Source organism: Sorghum bicolor, unplaced genomic scaffold (genome assembly GCF_000003195.3).
Source record: "Sorghum bicolor cultivar BTx623 unplaced genomic scaffold, Sorghum_bicolor_NCBIv3 super_39, whole genome shotgun sequence".
NCBI classification, from domain to species: Eukaryota; Viridiplantae; Streptophyta; class Magnoliopsida; order Poales; family Poaceae; genus Sorghum; species Sorghum bicolor.
The window spans coordinates 50,183-73,780 of record NW_018396414.1 but is presented as its reverse complement, the minus strand read 5'-3'; positions in this window follow the sequence as shown (position 1 = coordinate 73,780).

Here is a 23,598-nt window from a genome sequence, read left to right as displayed (position 1 = left end):
ACTAGGAGTACATCGGGAACTTCCACAATGATTTTTGAGCCTATGGTGCACTGGGCACAAACCATGCAACTATGTTGCACCGAAACTAATACTATCTCCAACTGGATCGAAACAAGATTTCATATGATACACTTCATCTAGTAGTTCCATCAGGTGCATCTATAGTTCCATCGGGTGTGTCCAAATTGATTTATGAGAATATGGTATGTTCCATGCAAATCGTGCAACTATCTTGCATCAAGATTAGAACTATCTCCAAACAGACAGAAGCAAGATTCCACTTGACCCTCTTCATCAAGGAGTATCATCGTGTGTGTCCAAAATAGTTTGTTAGCCTATGGTGCATTAGGCACAAACCGTGTACCTATCTTGCACCGAAACTAACACTATCTCCAAAGAGACCGAAGTGAGATTCTATATGACACACGTCATCTAGGAGTTCTATAGGGTGCTTCCAATTATATTTCGAAGCATATGGTACGTTCCATGCAATTCGTGCACCTATCTTGCATCAAGATTAACGGTATCTCAAAATAAAAGTAAACTGAGCTTCCACTTGAGCCCCTTTACCCAGGAGTATCATCGGGTGCATCCAAAATGGTTTCTTAGCCTATGATGCATTAGGCGCAAACTGTGTACCTATCTTGCACCAAAACGAACTCTGTCTCCAAACAGACCGAAGCGAGATTCCATATGACACATGTCATCTAGGAGTTCTATTGGGGTGCGTCCAAATGGATTTCTTAGCATATGGTATGTTCCATGCAAACCGTGCACCTATCTTGCATCAAGATTAGCACTATCTCCATACAGATCGAACTGACCTTCCACTTGAGCCTCTTCACCTAGGATTATCATCGGGTGCTTCCATAATGGTTTCTAAGCCTATGGTGCATTATGCGCAAACCAAGCACCAATCTTGCACCTAAACTAACAATGTCTCCAAACAGATTGAAGCGAGATTCCATATAACACACATGACCTAGGAGTTCTATCGGGTGCGTCCAAATTGATTTATAAGAATATGGTACGTTCCATGCAAACTGTACACCTATCTTTCATCAAGATTAGCACTATCTCCAAACAGACCGAACCAAGCTTTCACTTGTGCCTCTTCACCTAGGAGTACCATCGGGAACTTCCACAACTGTTTTTGAGCCTATGGTGCACTGGGCACAAACCATGCAACTATCTTGCACCAAAACTAATACTATCTCCAACTGGACCGAAGCGAGATTCCATATGATACACTTAATCTAGTAGTTCCATCGGGTGCATCTACAGTTCCATCGGGTTTGTCCAAATTCATTTCTAAGCATATGGTATGTTCCATGCAAACCGTGCACCTATCTTGCATCAATATTAGACTATCTCGAAATAGACAGAACCAAGATTCCACATGAGGCTCTTCACCAAGGAGTATCATCACGTGCATCCAAAATAGTTTCTTAGCCTATGGTGCACTAGGCATAAACCATGTACCTATCTTGCACCGAAACTAACACTATCTCCAAAGACATCGAAGTGAGATTCTAGATGACACACGTCATCTAGGAGTTCTATTGGGTGCTTCCAAATATATTTTGAAGCATATGGGACGTTCCATGCAATTCGTGCACCTATCTTGCATCAAGATTAGCACTATCTCCAAACAAATGCAAACTGAGCTTCCACTTGAGCCCCTTTAGCCAAGAGTATCTTCGGGTGCATCCAAAATGGTTTCTTAGCCTATGATGCATTAGGCGCAAACTGTGTACCTATCTTGCAACAAAACTAACTCTGTCTCCATACAGACCAAAGCGAGATTCCATATGACACATGTCATCTAGGAGTTCTATTGGAGTGCGTCCTAATGGTTTTCTTAGCATATGGTATGTTCCATGCAAACTGTGCACTTATCTTGCATCAAGATTAGCACTATCTCCAAACAGATCGAACCGACACTTCCACATGAGCCTCTTCGCGTACGATTATTATCGGGTGCTTCCATAATGGTTTCTGAGCCTATGGTGCATTATGCGCAAACCATGCGCCAATCTTGCACCTAAACTAACACTGTCTCCAAATAGATTGACGCGAGATTCCATATGACACACATGATCTAGGAGTTCTATCAGGTGCGTCCAAATTGATTTCTGAGAATATGGTACGTTCCATACAAACCGTACACCAATTTTTCATCAAGATTAGCACTATCTCGAAACACACGGAACCGAGCTTTCACTTGAGCCTCTTCACCTAGGAGTACCATCGGGAACTTCCACAATGATTTCTGAGCCTATGGTGCACTGGGCACAAACCGTGCAACTATCTTGCACCGAAACTAATACTATGTCCAACTGGACTGAAGCGAGATTCCATATGATACAATTCATCTAGTAGTTCCATCGGGTGCATCTACAATTCCATCGGGTTTGTCCAAATGGATTTCTGAGCATATGGTATGTTCCATGCAAACCGTGCACCTATCTTGCATCAAGATTAGAACTATCTCCAAATAGATAGAACCGACCTTCCACTTGAGCCTCTTCACCTAGGATTATCATCGGGTGCTTCCATAATGGTTTCTGAGCCTATGGTGCATTATGTGCAAACCATGCACCAATCTTGCACCTAAACTAACACTATCTCCAAATAGATTGAAGCGAGATTCCATATAACACACATGATCTAGTAGTTCCATTGGGTGTGTATAAATTGATTTCTAAGCATATGGTATGTTCCATGCAAACCGTGCACCTATCTTGCATCAAGATTAGAACTATCTCCAAACATACAGAACCAAGATTCCACATGAGCCTCTTCACCAAAGAGTACCATCGAGTGCATCCAAAATAGTTTCTTAGCCTATGGTGCATTAGGCACAAACCGTGTACCTATCTTGCACCGAAACTAACACTATCCCCAAAGAGACCGAAGTGAGATTCTTTATGACACACGTCATCTAGGAGTTCTATTGGGTGCTTCCAAATATATTTCTAAGCATATGGTACGTTCGATGCAATTCGTGCACCTATCTTGCATCAAGATTAGCACTATCTCCAAACAAAGCAAACTAAGCTTCCACTTGAGCCCCTTTACCCAGGAGTATCATCGGGTGCATCCAAAATGGTTTCTTAGCCTATGATGCATTAGGCGCAAATTGTATACCTATCTTGCACCAAAACTAACTCTGTCTCCAAACAGACCGAAGCGAGATTCTATATGACACATGTCAATCTAGGAGTTCTATTGGGGTGCGTCCAAATGGATTTCTTAGCACTTGGTATGTTCTATGCTAACCATGCACCTATGTTGCATCAAGATTAGCACTATCTCCAACACAGATCGAATTGACCTTCCACTTGAGCCTCTTCACCTAGGAGTATTATCCGGTGCTTCCATAATGGTTTCTGAGCCTATGGTGCATTATGCGCAAACCATGCACAAATCTTGCACCTAAACCAACACTGTCTCCAAACATATTGAAGCAAGATTCCATATGACACACGTGATCTAGGAGTTCTATCAGGTGCGTCCAAATTGATTTCCGAGAATATGGTACGTTCTATGCAAACCGTACACCTGTCTTGCATCAAGATTAGCACTATCTCCAAACAGACCGAACCGAGCTTTCACATGAGCCTCTTCACCTAGGAGTACCATCGAGAACTTCCACAACGATTTCTGAGCCTATGGTGCACTGGGCACAAACCATGCAACTATGTTGCACCGAAACTAATACTATCTCCAACTGGACCAAAGCGAGATTCCATATGATACACTTCATCTAGTAGTTCCATCGGGTTTGTCCAAATTGATTTATGAGCATATGGTATGTTCCATGCAAACCGTGCACCTATCTTGCTTCAAGATTAGCACTATCTCCAAACAGACCATACCGAGCTTCCATTTGGGCCTATTCTCCTAGGAGTACCATCGGGTGCATCCAAAATGGTTTCTTAGCCTATGGTGCATTAGGCACAAACCGTACACCTATCTTGCACCAAAACTAACACTGTCTCCAAATGGACCGAAGGGAGATTCAATATGACACACGTCATCAAGGAGTTCTATCGGGTGCGTCCAAATTGATTTCTAAGTAAATGGTACGTACCATGCAAACCGTGCACCTATTTTACATCAAGATTTGCACTATCTCCAAACAGACCAAACTAAGCTTCCACTTGAGCCTCTTCACCTAGGAGTACCCTCAGGTGTGTCCAAAATGATTTTGGAGCCTATGGTTCATTTGGTGCAAACCGTGCCGTGCACCTTTATTACACCAAAACTAACATTGTCTCTAAATAGACCGAAGCGAGACTCCATATGACACACATTATCTAAGAGTTTCATTGGGTGCATCTAAATTGATTTCCAAGCCTATGGTAGTTTCCATACAAACCGTGCACCTATCTTGCATCAAGATTAGCACAATCTCAAAACACACCGAACCAAGCTTGCACTTGTGCCTCTTCACCTAGGAGTATCATTCGGTGCTTCCACAATAACTTATGAGATTATGGTGCATTAGGCGTAAACCGTGCACCTATCTTCTACCGAAACTAACATTGTCTCCAAATGGACCGAAGCGAGATTACATATGACACATGTCATCTAGGAGTTCCATCGGGTGCGTCCAAATTGATTTCCTAGCATATGGTATGTTCCATGCAAACCGTGCAACTATCTTGTATCAAGATTTGCATTATGGTTTCTTAGACTATGGTGCATTAGGTGCAAACCATGCACCTATGTTGCATGATGGACGGGAGCACGACACCTTCACTGCTCCACCTCCACAGACGTCAACTCCACTCGACGCTCACGGCGTAGGAGGCTCCACCGGTAGTGGAGGCGGACCGTTGACTCGGTGAGGACGCGAGGTAGTGGCAGCGGACGATGACCCAGTGTGAGATGGCGGACAGCGCCGCTCGGCGGCTCGACGCAGGTTGCGGCGGCGGCGGCGGCTAGGGTTGGTGTGAGATGGCACACCACACACTGGCTCAGGTCTGAGTCATTTTACTAGCTAGGCATTGCCGCATTGGGCTACTTTCTACTAGGCTGCTACATATTCGGTCTTCTCGGGTAACCGAACAGACAAACCGATTAACCGATGTACTATTCGGTTTCTGGCAACCTGGAACCGAACAAACGACCGAGAACCGAATTTTCGGTCTGTTCGGGTTCGGGTTCGGTATTCGGTCTCGGGTTTTTTTGCCCAGCGTGAGTTGCATCGAAACTAACACAATATCCAAAGGGACAAAAGTGAGATTCCATATGACACACATCATCTAGGAGTTCTATCGGGTGCATCCAAATTGATTTTCGAGTATATGGTACGTTCCATGCAAACCATGCACCTATCTTGCATGAATATTAGCACTATCTCCAAACAGACCGAACCGAGCTTTCACTTGAGCCTCTTCACCAAGATGTACCATCGGGAACTTCCACAACGGTTTTTTGAGCCTATGGTGCATTAGGTGCAAACCGTGCCAAAACAAACACTATCTCTAAGTGGACTGAAATGAGACTCCATATGACACACGTCATCTAGGAGTTCCATTAGGTGCATCAAAATTGATTTCTAATCATATGTTACATTCCATGCAAACCGTGCACCTATCTTGCATCAAGATTAGCACTATCTCAAAACAGATCAAACCAAGCTTCCACTTGAGCCCCTTTACCTAGGAGTACCATTAGGTGTGTCCAAAAAGGTTCTTAGCCTATGGTGCATTAGGCTCAAACCATTCACCTATCTTGCACAGAAACTAATACTATCTCAAAACAGACCAAAGCGAGATTCCATATGACATACATCATCTACTAGTTCCATCGGGTGCGTCCAAATTGATTTCCAGAAATATTTTATGACTATGCAAACCGTGCTCCTATCTTGCATCAAGATTACCACTATCTCCAAATAGACCAAACCGAGCTTCTATTTGAGCCTCTTCACCTAGGAGTACCATCAGGTGCGTCCAAAATGGTTCTTAGCCTATGGTGCACTAGGTGCAAACCGTGCACCTATCTTGCACATAAACTAACATTGTCTCCCAACAGACCGAAGTGAGATTCCGTATGACACACGTCATCTACATGTTCCATCGGGTGCGTCTAAATTGATTTCCGAGCATATTCTATGTCCATGCAAACCGTGCTCCTATCTTGCATCAAGATTAACACTATCTCCAAATAGACCAAACTGTGCTTCCACTTGAGCCTCTTCACCAAGGATTACCATCAAGTGCATCCAAAATGGTTTCTTAGACTATGGTGAATTAGGTGAAAACTGTGCACCTATCTTGCACCAAAACTAACACTATGTCCAAATGAACCGAAGTGTTTCCATGTGACACACATCATCTTGGAGTTCTATTAGGTGTGTCCAAATTTATTTCTGAGCATATGAGCATATGGTATGTTCCACGTAAACCGTGCACCAATCTTGCATCAAGATTAGCACTGTCACCAAATAGACCAACCCGAGCTTCCACTTGAGCCTCTTCACCTAGGAGTACCATCGAGTGCGTCCAAAATGGTTTCTTAGACTATGGTGCATTAGATTTAAACCGTTCACCTATATTGGACGAAAACTAACAATATTTCCAAAGGGACCAAAGCAAAATTCCATGTGATACACATCATCTAGTAGTTCCATCAGGTGCATCCAAATTGATTTTCGAGCATATGGTACGTTTCATGCAAACCGTGCACCTATCTTGCACCGAAACTAACACTATCTCTAAGTGGATTGAAATGGCATTCCATATGACACACGTCATCTAGGAGTTCCATTGGGTGCGTCCAAATTGATTTTTGAGCATATGTTACGTTCCATGCAAACCTGCACCTATCTTGCGTAGAGATTAGCACTATCTCAAAACAGATCAAACCAAGCTTCCACTTGAGCCCCTTTACCTAGGCGTATCATTAGATGTGTCCAAAATGGTTCTTAGCCTATAGTGCACTAGGCGCAAACCGTGCACCTATCTTGCACAGAAACTAACAATGTCTCCAAATAGACCGAAGCAAGATTCTATATGACACACGTCATCCACAAGTTCCATGAGGTGCGTCTAAATTGATTTCCGAGCATATTCTATGTCCATGCAAACCGTGCTCCTATCTTACATCAGGGTTAGCACTATCTCCAAATAGACCAAACTGTGCTTCCACTTGAGCCTCTTCACCTAGGATTACCATCAAGTGTATCCAAAATGGTTTCTTAGATTATGGTGAATTAGGCGTAAAACGTGCACCTATCTTGCACCAAAACTAAAACTATGTCCAAATGAACCGAAGTGATTCCATATGACACACATCATCTGGGAGTTCTATCGGGTGTGTTCAAATTGATTTCTGAGCATATTGTATGTTCCACGCAAACCGTGCATTTGTCTTGCATCAAGATTGGCACTATCTCCAAATAGACCAAACTGAGCTTCCATTTGAGCCTCTTCACCTAGGAGTACCATCGAGTGCGTCCAAAATGGTTTCTTAGACTATGGTGCATTAGGTGCAAACCGTGCACCTATCTTGCACCGAAACTAACACTATCTCCAAAGTGACCAAACCGAGATTCCATATGACACACATCATCTAGGAGTTCCATTGGGTGCGTCCAAATTGATTTCTGTGCATATGTTACATTCCATGCAAACCTGCACCTTTCTTAAATCAAGATTAACACTATCTCTAAACAAATCAAACCAAGCTTCCACTTGAGCCCCTTTACCTAGGCGTATCATTAGGTGTGTCCAAAATGGTTCTTAGCCTATGGTGCACTAGGCGTAAACCATGCACCTATCTTGCACAGAAACTAACAATGTCTCCAAACAGACCGAAGTGAGATTCCATATGACACATGTCATCTACAAGTTCCATCGGGTTCGCCTAAATATTCTATGTCCATGCAAACCGTGCTCCTATCTTGCATCAAGATTAGCACTATCTCCAAATAGACCAAACTGTTCTTCCACTTGAGCCTCTTAACCTAGGATTACCATTAGGTGCATCCAAAATGGTTTCTTAGACTATGGTAAATTAGGCGCAAACCTGGACCTATATTGCACCAAAACTAACACTATGTCCAAATGAACCAAAGTGATTCCATATGACACACATCATTTGGGAGTTCTATCAGGTGTGTCCAAATTGATTTCTGAGCATATGGTATGTTCCACGCAAACTGTGCACCGATCTTGCATCAAGATTAGCACTATCTCCAAATAGACCAAACCGAGCTTCCACTTGAGCCTCTTCACCTAGGAGTACTATCGAGTGCGTCCAAAATGGTTTCTTAGACTATGGTGCATTAGGTGCAAACCGTGCACCTATCTTGCACCAAAACTAACACTATCTCCAAAGGGACCAAAGCGAGATTCCATATGACACACATCATCTAGGAGTTCCATCGGGTGCATCCAAATTGATTTTCAAGCATATGGTACGTTTCATGCAAACCGAGCACCTATCTTAAATGAATATTAGCACTATCTCCAAACAGACCAGACCGAGCATTCACTTGAGCCTCTTCACCCAGGAGTACCATTGGGTGCTTCCACATCGTTTTCTAAGCCTATAGTGCATTAGGTGCAAACCGTCACCTATCTTGCACCGAAACTAACACTATCTCTAAGTGGATTGAAATGAGATTCCATATGACACACATCATCTAGGAGGTTATAAGGTGTGTCCAAATTGATTTCTGAGCATATGTTATGTTCTATGCAAACCGTGCACCTTTCTTGCAACAAGATTAGCATATTATCTCAAAACAGATCAAACCAAGCTTCTACTTGAGCCCCTTTACCTAGGAGTACCATTAGGTGTGTCCAAAAAGGTTCTTAGCCTATGGTGCATTAGGCACAAACCATGCACCTATCTTGCATAGAAACTAACACGATCTCCAAACAGACCGAAGCAAAATTCCATATGACACACGTCATCTACGAGTTCCATCGGGTGCGTCCAAATTGACTTCCGAGCATATTCTATGTCCATGCAAACCGTGCTCCTATCCTGCATCGAGAGTAGCACTATCTCCAAATAGACCAAACCGAGCTTCCACTTGAGCCTCTTCAACTAGGAGTACCATCAGGTGCGTCCAAAATATTTTCATAGACTATGGTGAATTAGGCCCAAACTTTGCACCTATCTTGCACCGAAACTAACACTATGTCCAAATGAACCAAAGTTAGATTCCATGCAACACACATCATCTGGGAGTTCTATCAGGTGTGTCAAATTTGATTTCTTAGCATATGGTATGTTCCACGCAAACCGTGCACCTATTGTGCATCAAGATTAGCACTATCTCCAAACAGACCAAACTGAGCTTCCATTTGAGCCTCTTCATCTAGGAGTATCATTTGGTGCTTCCACAATAGTTTATGAGCCTATGGTGCATTAGGCGCAAACCGTGCACCTATCTTGCACTGAAACTAACATTGTCTCCAAATGGACCGAAGCGAGATTACATATGACACATGTCATCTAGGAATTCCGTCGGGTGCGTCCAAATTGATTTTCGAGCATATGGTATGTTCCATGCAAACCATGCAACTATCTTTTATCAAGATTAGCACTATCTCCAAACAGATCGGACCGAGCATTTTCACTTGAGCCTCTTCACCTAGGAGTACCATCGGGTGCTTCCACAACGGTTTCTGAGCCTATGGTGTATTAGGCGCAAACCGTGCACCTATCTTGTATAAAACTAACACTATCTCTAAGTGGATTCAAATGAGATTCCATATGACACACATCATCTTGGAGTTCCATCGGGTACATCCAAATTGATTTTTGAGCATATGTTACGTTCCATGCAAACCTGCACCTATCTTGCATCAAGATTAGCACTATCTCAAAATAGATCAAACCAAGCTTTCAATTGAGCCCCTTTACCTAGGAGTACCATTAGGTGTGTCCAAAATGGTTCTTAGCCTATGGTGCATTAGGCGCAAAACGTGCAGCTATCTTGCACAGAAACTAACACTGTCTCCAAATAGACCAAAGTGAGAATCCATATGACACAAATTATCTAGGTGTCCTATCGGGTGCATCGAAATTGATTTCTGAGCATATGGTATGTTCTATGCAAACCGTGCACCTATCTCGCATCAAGATTAGCACTATCTCCAAACCGAGCTTCCACTTGAGCCCCTTTACCTAGGAGCACCATCGTGTGCGTCCTAAATGGTTTCTTAGCCTCTAGTGCATTAGGCGCAAACCATGCACCTATCTTGCACCAAAATTAACACTATCTCCAAATAGATCAAAGTGAGATTCCATATGACATACGTCATCTAAGAGTTCTATTAGGTGCGTCTAAATTAATTTATGAGCATATGGTAGATTCCATGCAAACCATGCACCTATCTTGCATCAAGATTAGCACTATCTCCAAACAGACCGAACTGAGCTTCCACTTGAGCCTCTTCACCAAGGATTATCATTGGGTGCTTCCACAATGGTTTTTGAGCCTATGGTGCATTAGGCTCAAAACCGTGCACCTATCTTGCATCGAAACTAACACTGTCTACAAATGTATTAGAGCGAGATTCCATATGACACACATCATCTAGGAGTTCTATTGGGTGCATCCAAATTGATTTCTGAGCAGATGGTATGTTCCATGTAAACCGTGCATCTAACTTGCTTCAAGATTAGCACTATCTTCAAACAGACCAAACTGAGCTTTCACTTGAGCCTCTTCACCTAGGAGTACCATTGGGTGCTTAGACAATGGTTACTGATCCAATGGTGCATTAGTTGCAAACTGTGCACCTATCTTGCAATGAAACTCACACTATCTCCAAACAGACCAAAGCAAGATTCCATATGACACACGCCATTTAGAAGAACCATTGGGTGCGTCCAAAATGACTTCCCAGCATATGGTACGTTCCATGCAAACTGTGCACCTACATTGCATCAAGATTAGCACTATCTCCAAACCGAGCGTCCACTTGAGCCCCTTTACCTAGGAGTACCATCGCGTGCGTCCAAAATGTATCTATCTTGCACCAAAACTAGCACTATCTCCAAAGAGATCGAAGTGAGATTCTATATGACACACATCATCTAGGAGTTCCATTGGTTGCTTCCAAATAGATTTCTAAGCATATGGTATATTCCATGCAATTCATGCTATCTTGCATCAAGGTTATTACTATCTCCAAACAAACCAAACTGAGCTTCCACTTGAGAGCCTTTACCTAGGACTATCATTGGGTGCATCCAAAATGGTTTCTTAGCCTATGATGCATTAGGCGCAAATCGTGTACCTATCTTGCACCAAAACTATTAATTGTCTCCAAATGGATTTCTGTGCTTATGGTACGTTCCATGCAAACCACCTATCTTGCATCATGATTAGCACTATCTCCAAACAGATCGAACCAAGCTTCCATTTGAGCCTCCTCATCTAGGAGTATCATCCGATGCTTCCACAATGGTTCTGAGCCTATGGTGCATTATGCGCAAACCGTGCACCAAACTTGCACCTAAACTAACACTATCTCCAAACAGACCGATGCAAGATTCTATATGACACACATCATCTAGGAGTTCTATGGGGTGCATCCAAATTGATTTTCAAGAATATGGTACATTCCATGCAAACCTTTAACCTATCTTGCATCAAGATTAGCATTATCTCCAAACATACCGAATGGAGCTTTCATTTGAGCCTCTTCACCTAGGAGTACCATCGGGAACTTCCACAATGGTTTCTAAGCCTATGGTGCACTGGGCGCAAATCATGCACCTATCTTGCACCAAAACAAATACTATCTCCAACTAGACCGAAGCGATATTCCATATGACACACTTCATCTAGTAGTTCATCAAGTGCTTATAGCAGTTCCATCTGGTGTGTCCAAATTGATTTCTAAGCATATGGTACGTTCCATGCAAACCGTGCACCTGTCTTGCATCATGATTAGAACTATCTCCAAACAGACCGAACCAAGCTTCCACTTGAGCCTCTTCACCAAGGAGTACCATCGGGTGTGTCCAAAATGGTTTCTTAGATTATGGTGCATTACTTGCAAATTGTGCACCTATCTTACATCAAAACTAACACTATCTCCAAATGGACCGAAGCAAGATTCCATATGACACAAATCATCTAGGAGTTCGATCGGGTGTCCAAATTGATTTCCGAGCATATGATATGTTCCACGCAAACCATGCACCTATCTTGCCTTAAGATTAGCAATATCTCGAATCAAACCAAACCAAGCTTTCACTTGAGCCTCTTCACCTAGAAGTACCATAGGGTGCTTGAAAGGTCCTTGTTTGGTTTTGGTAATTGAGTGACAACTTAGGTGAACTAATAGTGTTTATGTGAGATACATAGGAGATTAGTCCACAGGTGATGATATGATGATGGAGGAGCTCATTGCATATGAGACATGACATGGAGTCATATGACCAAGGTGGAGAAGATCAAGATGAGGCTTGGCTCGCTGGACCGGTTGCAAGAGTGAAGGGCAAGTCGGAGGCTTTGAAGCGAGGGACCACGTGTGACGGTGAAGCTTGAGCAAGACTTGGCGCCGATGGACTGAGGCAACGGTGAAGAGCAAGTGAGGTCAAGATCGATGAACCAATACGGTCACGTGATGATATGAAGTGGATCATATCATTTGGTGATTGGTTGGTGCATGTGTTGCATCAACATTGGAGGAGATGGAATGGAAAGCGCAAGGCAAAGGTATAACCTAGGGCTTTTCCATTTCACCGGTCATAGGTGTGTAGAGAAGTTTATGACCGGATTTAGGATAGATGGCCGTACTATCAAGAGGGGCAAACTTGTTTGCATATCGGTCATCTAGTGCCACTTGAGCGATCTAACTTGGCATACGTGTTAGGATCGAGTGGCGTGGTAAGTTGAGAGGCTAACTCCTTTGGGAAAATGTTTGTGAAAATGCTAACACACTTGCACATGGAGGTGTACACTTGGTGGTGTTGGCACATTTACAAAGGAGGTGGAGTTCCTAGGGTTGAGAGTGGTTTGGGTTCCTCTCTCCCTCCCGCCGAGCTTGCGAGGTGAGATTCGGCGCTTTTGAGAAAATTAAGTGCATATTTTATATTGCGCCGGTGGGAATTTTAGAGAAGTCGTGGGAGTGACGCACTGCATGGAGGCATCGGACGCTGGCCTTTAGCGTCCGGTGTATTGTCGGGTCTGTCCAGAGTGCACCGGACGCACCGGAGGTGAGTCCGGTGCTCAGCGTCCGTTGTGCAGGAGGTTTGGTGACCCTCTTTGCGCATGAGTCCGGTGAGCACCGGACGCTCAGGGTGCGTCCGGTGGCTCGCGTCCAGTGACCCTGCGCGTTTTCAGACCTCTCTGAGTTTAGGACTGGTGGCAACTTGCTCAGCATCTGGTGGCTCGCGTCCGGTGACCCTGCGAGTTTGCGGAGCTCTCTGCGCACGAGTGCGGTGTGCACCGGATGCGTCCGGTGTGACGCAGCAGAGTGTCCAGTGGTGCTGTGCAGGCGCGCGTGCGCAGTAGCCGTTGGCAGCAATGGTCGAGTTCAAATGGCTAGTGACACGTGGCTGACGCTTGAGCACCGGACGCTAGGAGTGGAGCGTCCGGTGGCTCCCTGTGAGCGTCCGGTGCCCTCGTGTTTTGCCCAGTGAAGGGGCAATAGCTAGTTTAGCCCTTGGGGCTATAAATAGAAGCGGTGGCCGGCCTTGGCTGGCAGAGAGCACCCTTGGGACTTAGTGTCCATGCTTGGGGAGTGCTAGGAAAGCCTCTAACTCACTTGTGCTTGCAAGAGTGCGAATCAATAGCGAGTGAGTGATTCTAGTGCGTTGCATTGAGAGATTGCATCGAGTGGCCCTAGGTGTTCGTGTTGCAAGCCGGTGGTTCTTGTTACTCTTGGAGGTTGCCACCTCCTAGACGGCTTGGTGGCTTGTGACTCCGTCGAAGCACACAAGGAGATTGTGCGGTGCTTTGGAGAAGAGATTGTGAGGGGTACGGTGCTCAACCCGCGGGGATCACGAAGAGCAACTCTAGTTGAGCGAGACATGAAGAGCGACAAGTGGTCCGGCCGGGTCAAGTGCTAGAGCTTGTGGTAAGCACTCCACGTGGGAGAGTGTGACTTGCGGGTCACCACTAGTAAGAGGACCGGCGGCAACCTTGGAGCTTGTGTCAACGGGGACGTAGCTTGGTGGCAACCAAGTGAACCTCGGAAGAAAATCATCGTGTCAACTTTGTTCTTTCCGTTGGTTTGCAAGTCCCTAACACAAGCTTGTTCTTACTTCATATACTTGTGCTTGTGTAGTTGCTCTTGTAATTAGTTAGCTTGTGTAGCTTGCTAGTTACCTTCTTGCTTGTGTAGCTAGAAGTAGTTCCCTTGCATGACTAATTTGGTTTGTGTAACCTTGTTAGTCACATTGCTTAGTTTGTGTAGCTAAGTACTTTTGCGCTCTCTAATTTGGCATTGGTTGCGTTGTTGTTGAGCTTTGCTACTGAGCTTAGGAGCTTTGTGCTTTTGCTTACTAGTGGTGTAGAAGCTCCCTGGTTTGCAAAGTACTAGTGGCATAGGTTTGTGTGACATTGCTCCTAGAATTGGTTAGGCGAGCTCTTGCTAAGGTTGCATCTTGTTTGCTTGTTTAGGATCTTTTACAAGGTGATAGAGAACTTAGATAGAGGGGCGTAGTCTTGGCTAGACCGATAGTTTTAATTTTGCATTTGTTTCGGTTAGCCGGCGTAATAATTTTTAGAAAGGACTATTCACCCCCCTCTAGTCCGCCATCTCGACCCTTCAAGTGGTATCAAAGCTAGGTCTCTCATTTGTGGTCTTCACCGACCCGAGAGGATGACGGCTTATGGGCTAGATGTTGAGTGTCCACACATTTTTGATGGCACACACTTTGCACAGTGGAGAAATTGGATGACATGCAATTTTAAGTATATTTCTCCTCAAATGTGGTGGATGGTAGATGTAGGCTTTTCTCAAGTGTTGGATGAAGAGAATCTAACTCAAGCACAAGAGAAATGTCTACATCTCGACTACCAAGCTACTAACATCTTCTATTCATCCATGAAAGATAACATATTTGGTGAGATCATGGATATAAAGGCCTTGTTTAGTTCATGAAGTATTTTGCAAAAAAGCCAAAAACCCAATACCTTGAGACTCCCACCAAAATTCTAACACCAAAATCTTTTGGTTTTGGTGTTCACTTGCCAAAAAATTTAGCAAAACTTTTCAGATTCCCTTCACATCGAATCTTGCGGCACATGTGCAGAGCATTAAATATAGATAGAAAAATAACTAATTGCATAGTTTATATGTAATTTGCGATACGAATCTTTTGAGTCTAATAATTCCATTATTGGATAATATTTGTCAAATACAAACGAAAGTGCTACCATATCCATTTTGCAAAAAATTTTGGAACTAAACAAGACCGATATTTTGCAAAAAGTTTAGGGCCAAAATATTTTGGACATGTTTACTTCCAAAATGCAAAATAGCAAAAATTTTTGCATTTGACCCAAAATATTTTGGAACTAAACAAGGCCAAAGTCCTCTCATGAGATTTGGAGTTATCTCAATGAGAAATATAGGGCGATCACCAAAGAAGATGATGTGCCAAAGGTGGATGCACGTGAGGATGTTGAGCACGACCACAACATGGTGGTTGTGGAGGATTGCTCCCTCATGGTCAAGTGAGGATGAAGATGATGGCTATGAGAGTGATGCTTCTACAAGCTCATCCACTTCATCACATTCCTCCATGTCTCACGGTGACAGCAAGGTATCTATTGGAGATGTGATTGTTGATTGTGATGATCCAAATTTTGAGCGTGTATGTAGACTCACCAAAGCTTTAAGAAATGAGATGGTTAAAACAAGTAAATTGAAAAATGAAAACTCATTTCTAAAGACCATATGTGAACAACAAAAGCATCTACTTTATGTTACTACTTGTTCACATGAGGAGCTAAAATTGGTTCATGAGGAACTTTGTGTTACTCATGATAACTTGGTAAAACATCATGCATTTCTCACTAAGAAGATTTCTAATGAAGAAATTAAAACTAGTGAGAGCTCATCACTTGGGTCAAATGATCAATCACATATTATTACTAACCCTTGTGATGTAGGCAAGAAGCATGTATCCACCTCTTGCCATGATTTACTATCTATGCCATGTTCTTCAGATATAGATGCTTGTTCTACTTCTATGTCTTGTGAGACTAACCTTTTGAAGGAGAACAATAAGCTCAATGAACAAGTGAAGAACTTGAGCAACAAGCTAGAGAGGTGCTATAATTCAAAAGTCACCTTTGAGCATATATTGAAGACTCAAAGAATCTATGGTGACAAGTGTGGCCTTGGCTTCAAAGAAAAGATGACAAAGGGCAAAAGAAAGTAAGAAAAGGGAAATCTTTCTCATTTCATGTGCTATCGGTGCCATGAAGTGGGACATCTTGCCAATGGTTGCCCAAACAAATAGAAGCTCAAGAAGATAAAAGAAGAAGAGAGGATAAAGCATGTCAAGTGCTTCAAGTGTCGCACTTGGGGTCATCTCACCTCAATGTGCCCAACCAAGCAATTGGTGAAGCAACAAGTAAAGCCTCAATCTAAGCCACAAGTTGAGCAAGAAAAGAAGCCCAAAGCTCAAGTCAAGTTCAACCATCACGGTGACTTGATGAAGAAGAAGAAGAAGAAAACAAGAAGGGGTCGAAGAGCAAGGCATCCAATGCAAATCCAAGATGCCAAGATCATGAGCAAGAATCAAGACAAGAAGAAAGCTTATGCTCACATCATGTGTTTTGAGTGCAAGAATGAGGGACACTTTGCCTCGAGGTGTCCTACCAAGCTTGAGAAGAAGGCTCAAGCAACCCTCAAGAAGCAAGGCAATGAGAAGCAACACATGAGCAAGGAAGAAAAGGCTCAATCAAAGAGAAGTTGCTACTTATGCCGGGAAAGGGGACACATGGCTCATTCATGTCCCCTAGGTAATAGTTCTAAGCCTATTTCAATTGATAACCATAATATGCTTAGAAAGGATGGTGATGGTACCTCTATGGTTACTATTGCAAAACATCCCGCTATTCATACTAAGGCATTGCCTAAGTATGTTGCTCCTAACTTGAGAGGACCCAAACTAGTTTGGGTACCATCAAAAGGTGGATGATTGTTTAGGTACCATTAGCATTGGAGACTTGATTCAATTGATCCTATAATTGTTCATCATATGATTGAGTTAATTATTGAAACCTAGTGCACAACCAAACCCAATGCCATGACAAGATAGTGAAGTCCAAATGTGCTATAATATACAAGTGTCACATTCAAGTTGTGGTGATTTATTGGATTATTTGATGGCTTGCAAATACATGAGTTGAAGCTTGCAAATTGGATGATCATAAGCTAATCAAGGTATATCTTTGTTGATCACATTCATTTGGGTGCATATGAGTTGATTGAATTGGATATATATGCAATGTTGCTTGCTATAAGATGATTGAATGGATTAAATGGTTAGCAATCAAGTTTGGATTGATTTGAGTTGAATAAATTCATGAGATGACTTTTAATAAGTGGATTGAATTGATATATGTCTTATGAGAGTATTCAATCAAGTCGATTTCAAGTTTGGTTCAATTTGAACAAGTATAGGTCAATTACTTGAAATCTGCCAAATATTGAAAACCTGAGCTAGCAAATATCAAGTCTGAGTTTGAGTGACAAAATCTATTTGGAATGGCTTGAAATTTGGTATGCATGCTGTGCACTTATCATAGAAGATGCTGTAAAAATCTCATGAAAATTGGATGAGGGATACTTCGGTTTTGGAGTAGATCTTATCAGCTATAGTGCAGCAGTTTTCAGCATGTAGCAGTGGTGGAAGAATTGAAATCTGGTAGCAATCCAGAAGTCAAATGAAGCTCAAATTTTTGCAGCTGCTAGATGACTTAGTGAATCACATCTCCACCAAATTTCGTGATATTTGGATCTGTACATTGTGAGATATTGATATTTCTTTAAAGGGTACAGAATCTGCCAGAAAAGTGACAATTATTGGATTGATCTAAAGTCACTTCAATTGAAAGGTCCTCAAGTTGGAAACATGTTTACAAGTGTTTGAGGCACCTAAGTTTGGTTTTGAATTGATCTATAGGCAGGACAAGTAATGAGCACAAGGGCATTTGGTTGTGGAATGTACTTAGTGTACACATTTAGTACTCAAATTGAAGATCAAGATCAAACTCAATATGAAGGTAAAGTTTAAGTTCTAGTGAGTATTGATGACAAATTGGTAGAAAGAAAAGGACTTAAACAAGTAGAAAGAAAAGGACTTAAAAAAAGGGGGAATTCATGGTTACTCATCACATTAAGTCCGTCACTTGAATCAATCAATCAAAGCAATTCAAGTAAGTATCAAAAATAGTTCTTTGGAGAGAGGTCACTTCTCCCTATGTGAGGGGCGTGCCGCCCGAGGAGTGGGTAAACCAAGTGTGGTGCTTGGAAATCTAACATGGAAGTGGTGATCTAAAGGACATTTGAGATGCTTAGTTGAAGCCATCAAAAGGATTGATCAAGAAAGCAAGCTACAACCCAAACGAGAGCTAGTCATGCTATTTCAGGTGATATTCTTAGTAGTTCTCTCATGCAAGCAATGATCAAAAGAAGAAGCAAGCCAACCACAACAAGATAGTGCACTTGATCATAAAGTGGTTTTCCATTCATATGGGTGAAGATTTGATCTATCAATTGGCATTTATAATTGATCTTCACCAAGCTTATTAATTGGACTTCACATTGCTATTGGAGAAATGAATTGGAATCTATGTAACTATCCTCTTCTCCAACATAGCAAAGGTAACATTGTAATGTGCATGATCATTTCATCCCTTACTAGTATGCGGTTAGTGCATATAGTACATGCTTAATAGGATCATGCATGTCAAATGAAAAGTTTTAAATTCATAAACCTACCACTATTGCTGGAATGATTAGTTGATCTAGTGGTATGTATATGAGTTTGTTCATGCTCTAGTGAACCTAAGTACTTGATCTATTTTGGATTGTTAACAAGTGACAAGTACAACATTGGCAAGATAACCCTTAATGTGAGGTGTGAAAAAGCTTGTCATTGGTTCAAACCGGACTTGGAAGCTTAGGCAAATCAACATAGTTCAAGTCAACAATTAGAAGCTCATGATGATTAGAGTACAAGAACAAGACAACAATGCAAATGGTATCTAAATTCAAATGTTTCTTCAATTGGTATCCAACAAATGGTACTCATGATGATAACAAATGTTCAAGATAGCAAACAAGTGGTTCCATACTAGAAGACCTTATTGGTAGAAGAATCCCATATGGTATCGAACAAGATATTTCAAGTGATATCACATTTATACATATTGTATCTATCATACAAGAAGGTGGTTCCACAAGTGATCCTCAACTTTAAGTGATCATCAAGCAAAGAAAGTTCCCTCACCAACAAGATTGACAAGTGAATGACCCATGCTATGACATAGGGGGAGTGCCCCACCAAAAGGTATTAAGGTCAAACATCCTATGTGGTATCTCAAGAGAAATTCAAGTAATGTCATTCCAACACATATGGTGATGTCCATAAAAATGCAAGATTCAAGCCTCAACCATCTATCCCCATGCAATCCTTTGTCACAATGAGATTCACACTTTTTCAATTGGTATCAAGTGATTTAATTGGCATCACATACCTTTTATGGAAATTGATGACAAAGGGGGAGAAGTTGGAACAAAGATATGATCATGGGATAAGTTGGACAACAAAATATATGTTTCAAGGGGGAGAGATCAAAGATGGACATGAACAAGGGAGCAACATTAAAAAAATGATGGATCAAAATTCTTGGACAAAAGTAAAGCACAGAAGTAGGGGGAGCAAGCTCATGAACCTTGTTTGTTTGCATTTGATTTGTGCATATTCATGTGCTTGCTTGCATAGCGTAAGTTTTTAAATTCAATATGCATGCTTGTGTGGTGTATGCTAGTTATAGAAATTGATTGATGATATGATAACTAGCATACATAGGTTGGTAGCTAGACTTGTGTTCTTCAAGTAAAGACTAGACCCTTGCTTTTAATGTTGATCTCACGGGGTTTCTAGTGTTTTTGTTGTCTAGCTACACATGGTGCTAAGGATGGTGCACATTGAATGCTTCAATTGATATCGAATATGGTATCGAGCTACAAAGGTTTATTCTATACACCTTAGCACTTAGTAGGGTTTTGTGGTGCTTATCCAAATCTTGACATAGAGCTTAAATGCTGGATAAGTAGCATAAAATCCAAATCAAGTTAGCAATTAACACTTATGTGAAGTGCTAGCTTGAAAAAGCTTAATTTCCATATCTTTGTAGAGTTGTCATCAATTATCAAAAAGGGGGAGGTTGAAAGGTCCTTGTTTGGTTTTGGTAATTGAGTGACAACTTAGGTGAACTAATAGTGTTTATGTGAGATACACAGGAGATTAGTCCACAGGTGATGATATGATGATGGAGGAGCTCATTGCATATGAGACATGACATGGAGTCATGTGACCAAGGTGGAGAAGATCAAGATGAAGCTTTGCTCGATGGACCAGTTGCAAGAGTGAAGGGCAAGTCGGAGGCTTTGAAGCGAGGGACCACGTGTGATGGTGAAGCATGAGCAAGACTTGGCGCCGATGGACTGAGGCAACGGTGAAGAGCAAGTGAGGTCAAGATCGATGAACCAATACAGTCACGTGATGATATGAAGTGGATCATATCATTTGGTGATTGGTTGGTGCATGTGTTGCATCAACATTGGAGGAGATGGAATGGAAAGCGCAAGGCAAAGGTATAACCTAGGGCTTTTCCATTTCACCGGTCATAGGTGTGTAGAGAAGTTTATGACCGGATTTAGGATAGATGGCCGTACTATCAAGAGGGGCAAACTTGTTTGCATATCGGTCATCTAGTGCCACTTGAGCGATCTAACTTTGCATACATGTTAGGATCGAGTGGCGTGGCAAGTTGAGAGGATAACTCCTTTGGGAAAATGTTTGTGAAAATGCTAACACACTTGCACATGGAGGTGTACACTTGGTGGTGTTGGCACATTTACAAAGGAGGTGGAGTTCCTAGGGTTGAGAGGGGTTTGGGTTCCTCTCTCCCTCCCGCCGAGCTTGCGAGGCGAGATTCGGCGCTTTTGAGAAAATTAATTGCATATTTTATATTGCGCCGGTGGGAATTTTGGAGAAGTCGCGGTGAGAAACACTCACCGGACGCACTGCGTGGAGGCACCGGACGCTGGCCTTTAGCGTCCAATGTATTGTTGGGTCTGTCCAGAGTGCACCGGACGCACCGGAGTGAGTCCGGTGCTCAGCGTCCGGTGCGCGGGCGGTTTGGTGACCCTCTCTGCGCATGAGTCCGGTGAGCACCGGACGCTCAGGGTGCGTCCGGTGGCTCGCATCCGGTGACCCTGCGCGTTTTCAGACCTCTCTGAGTTTAGGACCGGTGTGCACCGGACGCGTCCGATGGCAACTTGCTCAGCGTCCGGTGGCTCACATCCGGTGACCCTGCGAGTTTGTGGAGCTCTCTACGCACGAGTCCGGTGTGCACCGGACGCGTCCAGTGGTGCTGTGCAGGCGCGCGTGCGCAGTAGCCGTTGGAAGCAACGGTCGAGTTCAAACGGCTAGTGACACGTGGCTAACGCTTGAGCACCGGACGCTAGGAGTTGAGCGTCCGGTGGCTCCCTGTGAGCGTCCGGTGCCCTCGTGTTTTGCCCAGTGAAGGGGCAACGGCTAGTTTGGCCCTTGGGGCTATAAATAGAAGTGGTGGCCGGCCTTGGCTGACAGAGAGCACCCTTGGGACTTAGTGTCCATGCTTGGGGAGTGCTAGGAAAGCCTCTAACTCACTTGTGCTTGCAAGAGTGTGAATCAATAGCGAGTGAGTGATTCTAGTGCGTTGCATTGAGAGATTGCATCGAGTGGCACTAGGTGTTCGTGTTGCAAGTCGGTGGTGCTTGTTACTCTTGGAGGTTGCCACCTCCTAGACGGCTTGGTGGCTTGTGACTCCGTCGAAGCACACAAGGAGATTGTGCGGTGCTCCGGAGAAGAGATTGTGAGGGGTACGGTGCTCACCCCGCGGGGATCGCGAAGAGCAACTCTAGTTGAGCGAGACGTGAAGAACGACAAGTGGTCCGGCCGGGTCAAGTGCTAGAGCTTGTGGTAAGCACTCCACAAGGGAGAGTGTACCTTGCGGGTCACCACTAGCAAGAGGACTGGCGGCAACCTTGGAGCTTGTGTCAACGGGGACGTAGCTTGGTGGCAACCAAGTGAACCTCGAAAGAAAATCATCGTGTCAACTTTGTTCTTCCCGTTGGTTTGCAAGTCCCTAACACAAGCTTGTTCTTACTTTAATAACTTGTGCTTGTGTAGTTGCTCTTGTAATTAGTTAGCTTGTGTAGCTTGCTAGTTACCTTCTTGCTTGTGTAGCTAGAAGTAGTTACCTTGCGTGACTAATTTGGTTTGTGTAACCTTGTTAGTCACATTGCTTAGTTTGTGTAGCTCAGTACTTTTGTGCTCTCTAATTTGGCATTGGTTGCCTTGTTGTTGAGCTTTGCTAGTGAGCTTAGGAGCTTTGTGCTTTTGCTTACTAGTTGTGTAGAAGCTCCCCGATTTGCAAAGTACAAGTGGCATAGGTTTGTGTGACCTTGCTCCTAGAATTGGTTAGGCGAGCTCTTGTTAAGGTTGTACCTTGTTTACTTGTTTAGGATCTTTTACAAGGTGCTAGAGAACTTAGATAGAGGGGTGTAGTCTTGGCAAAACTGATAGTTTTAATTCCGCATTTGTTATGGTTAGCCGGCGTAATAATTTTTAGAAAGGACTATTCACCCACCCCCTCTAGTCCGCCATCTCGACCCTTCAGTGCTTCCACAATGATTTCTGACCCTATGGTGCATTAGGCGCAAACCGTGCACCTATCTACCATTAAAACTAACATTGTCTCTAAATAGACCCAAGCGATAATCCATATGACACATGTCATCTAGGAGTTCTATTGGGTGCGTCAAAATGGATTGCTGAGCATATGATACGTTCCATGCAAACCATGCACCTATCTTGCATCAAGATTAGCACTATCTCCAAACAGATCGAAAAGAGCTTCCACTTAAGCCTCTTCACCTAAGAGTATTATCTGGTGCTTCTACAATGGTTTCTGAGCCTATGGTGCACTATGTGCAAACCATGCACCAATCTTGCACCTAAACTAACACTGACTCTAAACGGACCGAAGCGAGATTCCATATGACACACATCATTTAGGAGTTCTATCGGGTGCGTCCAAATTGATTTATGAGAATATGGTACATTCCATGCAAACCGTACACCTATCTTGCATCAAGATTAGCACTATCTCCAAACAGATAGAACCGAGCCTTCACTTGAGCCTCTTCACCTAGGAGTACCATTGGGAACTTCTACAACAATTTCTGATCCTATGGTGCAGTGGGCACAAACCACGCGCCTATCTTGCACCGAAACTAATACTATCTCCAACTGAACCGAACCGAGATTCCATATGACACACTTCATCTATTAGTTCCATCAGGTGCATCT